The sequence below is a fragment of the Sinocyclocheilus anshuiensis genome, unplaced genomic scaffold (genome assembly GCF_001515605.1).
Source record: "Sinocyclocheilus anshuiensis isolate Anshui unplaced genomic scaffold, SAMN03320099.WGS_v1.1 scaffold257, whole genome shotgun sequence".
Taxonomy (NCBI): domain Eukaryota; kingdom Metazoa; phylum Chordata; class Actinopteri; order Cypriniformes; family Cyprinidae; genus Sinocyclocheilus; species Sinocyclocheilus anshuiensis.
The window spans coordinates 493,872-499,434 of record NW_015539889.1 but is presented as its reverse complement, the minus strand read 5'-3'; the positions used below and the strand labels follow the sequence as shown (position 1 = coordinate 499,434).

At 37.4% G+C, this 5,563-nt stretch overlaps 1 protein-coding gene across 2 annotated transcripts in view; it reads left to right on the top strand.

The window, feature by feature from the left end:
• Nucleotides 1–5,563, top strand: part of LOC107685632 (ephrin type-B receptor 2-like) — a 160,602-nt gene that overhangs the window by 146,136 nt on the left and 8,903 nt on the right. The gene's annotated exons all lie outside the window — the stretch shown is intronic.

Genomic DNA, 5,563 nt, shown 5'->3' with positions numbered 1-5,563 from the left:
ATCGTTGCCCAAACAGACACTGCATTCAACCACTGGATGTTAATGCTAACTGCTAACCTTTGAGGCTAAAGGCTTTAGCAGAGACTTCAATTTAAACACCACCGTTTCGTTAGCTTAGCAACACCGTGTGGTTTGTTTACAATAGCGTCGCTGTGCTGCGCGTGCGCAGTTCAGAGTTGCTTCGGAAGTAGGTTAAGACTTCCGTGTCACGATCGTAACTATGGCAACCAAAACAAGCTCTAGTGGGCTAGCATGTGAATAGTTGCATTGCAAGTACAGTTAAGCATGTTATATGAAATGTTGGCGCATTTCAACACTGTACAAATAACAACACCGCTTTTGGTTGGTTTTGCGATGTGGCGCTTAAACTCTCAGTTCGTTCGGAGTTAAATTTAACTTTATTCAAATAACAGCTTCGTGCTGCAGTTAAGGGAAACAGTGATAACGATCTCAGCAGATCTTTAAATCTCCGTATGTTCCAACCATGTTTTGACCAAATCTTAGATTGTCTGATTCGGTCTGATACCCTACACAAATTAATGGGATAGTTCACCCAAAAATGAAAATGACCCCATGATTACTCACTTTCAAGCCATCCTAGGTGTATATGACTTTCTTCTTTCAGACGAATACAGTCAGAGTTATATAAAAACAAATGTCCTGGCTCTTCTAAGCTCTATAATGGCAGTGAATGGTGGTCGAGATTTTGAAGCAAAAAAAAGAGTATCCATTAGGGGTGTAACGATTCACTTGTTTTCTCGATGCATCGATTACAAACCCTGACGATGCATATGCATCGATCTTGAAACATGGATTTTTGAATCGTGAATCGTCAATTTCGGACAGTAATCGATTTAAAATTCGAAGAATCGAATGAATCGCACTCGTGGCCAGTAATGCTAAAGTGAAGTAGTTTTGCTTTTCTGTAGTTTTTCAATGGCTTTCGGTCATACCGACGACATTACCTGAGCCGTCGAAGGCTGCGCATTTATTGCATGAACAGAGAAAAAATTTAAGTGTCTAAACACACAGTTCCATTGAATGATAAATGTGTTTTAACAATGTCCTTCAACCGAATGTACGAAGGAAACTGTTAAAATAACCACAGCATTAACAACAACCTTGAAATAAGAGCGCAAGGTTTATCTGATAATCATATGCATGAAAGTAGCGTTTGTTGCTATAGCAAACAGACTTCAGGCATTTTCTTTCTTTAGGAAAAAATATAGATTACAAATGATTGATTATTGTCCAGCAGTGTATTTGATTTCTTATAGCAAATTCAAAGTAATATAAGAAAAAAAAAAATTATAATACATACATACATAAAAGTATTGTATTTGACATTTCTGTCACTTCGGAAATGATGGCTACGCCCCTGGTGTGACAAAATGTTAGCCTATACATAATACTTTTAAATCTCTTTTTTAAAATCTTGGCTTACATAAATTTCTACATATGCCATGTCATGCCATAGCATCATTAAACTGCATCTAACAATGGACAAAAGTGTTTTTGTTTTCTAACCTATGGTTCTGTAACCATAAAAGCTGCTGTGTAATTTGCCCCCTGACTAAGCATTTAAAGAATTTAGGGGAAGCATTTAAATAATCCTGTGAATGCACTTAAAGAATGCAGAATCGAATCGTTAATCGAATCGAATCGAATTTAATTGTGAATCGAATCGAATTGAATTGTTCTAAATTTGCAAAAATAGTTCTTGAATCGAATCGAAAACCTATGAATCGTGAATCGAATCGAATCGCTGTCTACCCAAAGATTCACAGCCCTAGTATCCATCCATCATAAAAAAGTTCTCCACATGGCTCCGGAGGGTTAATAAAGGCCTTCTGAAGCGAAGCGATGCGTTTGTGTAAGAAAATATCCATATTTAAAACTTTATCTCTAGCTTTAATCTCTAGCTTCTGCTAACTGTCATACACGCGTTCACGAGATATGTATTTTTTCTTACAAAAACACATCAATTCGCTTTAGGAGGCCTTTATTAACCTCCCCCGGAGCTGTGGAGAGCACTTTTTTATAATGGATCGGTGCAGTTTATTGGACTTTTATTGAACTATTGAATATCACCCATTCACTGCCATTATAAAGTTTGGATTATATTTTTTAATTTTTTATATTTATATTATTATATTATTAATTTTTTTATTTTTATATTATGTTGGCTAATATATGATATTCTATATATATATATATATGATAATAAATATAATATTTATTAAAGAATTAATGTTAACATTTCATACTGTACATTATAATATTGTGCTGGCTAAACCATTTTATTTTTTATTTAAGTAGACAAAAATTATTTTAATATAAGTGCATCCGTAGTACTTTAATGGAAAAAAAAATCAAACCCAAAATGTGAAGGGCGTGAACATCTCTGGTCAATGAATCACAAATCAATGAATAATTTTTTCAACTAGCTCCTAAAACCTTCTAAATGAACTGATTCACTATAATAATGCAGATTTTCCCACACTAACACAAGCTCAGTAACTTAAACATGACTCAAATTCCAGTTCAATCTCTCATCAGCAGGTGTGTATGCGCATCAGCATGCTCAACATCATACAAATGTTCCCTCCTAATTTCTCATGCTGTCCATCAGGTAATTCTCCACAGGATCTCTCTGTAATACCTAGCTACCCCCCTATAACAAACAAATACTCTCAGTGTTGATTCCAGCTGTAGGAATGTTGTAATAAGCTCAATTCTCTTCCATTCATCTCTATGGGTTGCCACACTAACATTTGCTTTAAAGCGGTCTCTTAAAATAAATAGTTGAATCGTTGCTCTGTGGTTAGTCATGCCCTCATTTACACTCTCTCAGCCACATTCTCTGCATTACAAGCATCAGATGAGCGGTGTGTCTCATAAACTGAGGCACCATATGTGCTTCCGACCTATATCACAGAACACACATAGTGATCAAAAAATTGTGCTTGGTGTATTAATCCGAAAACTCTTAGCATGAGAAAACTACTTTGTATCTCTCTGCAGTTTCCAGCAACATCAACCATCCCACAGATGGAGTCACATGATTAACCAAGTACTAGAATCATCCAAATCCCCATTTACAATACAAGTGTGAGGAATGAGAAGAAAATGCTGCTGTCAGCCGATGACTGGCATGCGTCAATTTGATTTAAGCATAGAGCTGATGTGGATAAAATAGGTATCCGGATGCCTTGATCGCCGCTAATTGGGCTCACTGAGTGTTGCGTGTGTTGCGCCTTTGATTTATGTAAATATGTAATCTTTGGGGAAGGAATGATTTATTTTGCTCATTAGCGAGGCTTTGCCTCTGATCTATCACAAGAGAAAATTTATTTTATCCTTGACACGTAGCTTTTCGGGGTGTTAGGCTCAGGAAGTGTAATTATCTGAAACAAGAAACCTTCATGATTATGGCGTTTAAACGAAGGGGAGTAAACAGGAACCAAACGACCCGCCATTTGTTAGACATTTGAACTGAATTTATTTCTTCTCACCACAATCAGATCCTGCTCTCGCTAACTTCTGTAATTGTGAGGTTCTGGTGTTATTTTAACTGTTTGGCTAGCCAGTTGTTTTTCTCGTGTTTATACTTGCACAGACCACCCTATAACAGAACGCACATGCCCTACGTGCCATCAAGTGAAGAAATTACTGATGTCTGGTAACAAGTAGAAGAGTGAAAAATTACAACACCATCTCATACATCAGGTTTACTCTGAGTTCAAATCACAATTCTATATTAAAGCATTCGAAAACAGACCAGCTATTTTTTTTTTTTTTGCTCTCATAACGTCAGTTTGGTGGTGTGCTACAGCTTTGAAACTCCTCAGATCTTTGTGTAGCTGTACAATTGTGTTGTTTCTGCAAAACTGTCATCCATTTCTGACAGAACGCTGAATTCTTTGAAAACAACATGCCTCTGTTGTGCCACCTCACTATGACAGCGGATGACAACATTGTGTGTTAGTGCTGAAGTGCTAGAATATGAGTCTGATGGAGCTCTTGTAAGACAGGACTGAGAGAGAGGGAGACTCAACACTAACCTGTCGTTCTTGCACTGATCCAACTTCCAATATTGTTTTGTGGCGGATTAAGAAGCGAGAGAGAGCAAAAGGGAGAGAAATTCAAAAAGGTATGCTGCCGAAACTTTCAGACAGATTTGAGAAGCATCAAAATGAAAAGTTAAGCACAGCCAAACAGAACCGACAGCAACGACGTGTCTAAGAAGAAACCGCATAGATAGAAAAATTCACATTTTAAGAATGTTTGCTTCACTCAGACTGCAGATCCAAATAACTTTTGGGTGAAGAATCCCTCCAATTAAACTATAGGCAAACACTGTGAGCAGATTAGAGTGCCAGGCTGTATTTGCGAAGGATTTCAGCTTTATGAATAATGGATGCCGTTTAATTGCTGTTGGAGGGTGAGGAGAAATTCAATCAAGTCGGCTTAATGTGGGGGAAGGGTTTGAGTGTGGCACATGCTGCTCAGAGGAGGAAGGGTTTGTATGCGACACAGAATGAAGACATCTTATAGCTCTTTCGTCCAGCATCCATTGCTTTCCATCTCTCTCCACTTGACGTGTGCGTGTCTGTCCGCACCGTGCCTGCTGCGCTCGTCTCCTCTGATCAGAAGCCGAATGCTGCTTGCCTCATGGCTGTCTGCGGAGGGTCTGCAGATGGAGGCAGCTGCAAGCACAGCTGGGTCAGAAACTGCTGGACCTCCTCATGAGCAAAGGGCTTTCTGACCACCATGGTCAACAGCTGCAAGATTTGCCACTGCCCGCATTGATCATCGAATGTCTGATCTAGCATTGCGTATTATAAACTCTACCAATCCTCACCAGAGCGTTTGCACAGCCAACCCAATCCAGGCTTGACACAAATGCATTGTGTTCAGTCTCTACTCTTATCCGACTGGGCATACTAGACATTAACTGTGATTTCCACAGCTTTATTCTTGCCTTATTGCTGTTGTTTGGGATTTATAGATTGCCCAGAGATAACTGTAGCACAATTACTTATGAGTTGGTATTAGGAATGTGCATAATGCTATTGTTATACTTTAAAATTTCATTTATTTCTGTGATGAAAAGCTGAATTTTCAGCATTCATTACTCCATTTTTCAATGTCACATGATCCTTCAGAAATCATTCTTATATGTTGATTTGGTACTAACGAAACATTTCTTGTTATTATCAATGTTGAAAACAGTTGTGCTGCATAATATGCTCATAGATATATTTAGACATTAAATCCCCAAATTAATGTAGAAACAACATAAAAGAAGAATATTTTAAATAGTAAAAGGCAGATTTACATCAAGGCCAGTATTACCAATATTATTACTAAACCCTCTGGATTAAAAAAAAATCAAAACCATTGAAAAGTAAACAAAAAGTAATATTTTAACATTTAATAGGCATAAACTGCAAGTTATCACTGTTTTTTTATGATTTATTAAATCTTAAATCAACTTATTAAATAAATCTCATTAGAAAAAGTTATTTGGCTTTGTTTTGTGTGTGTGTGTGTGTGTGTG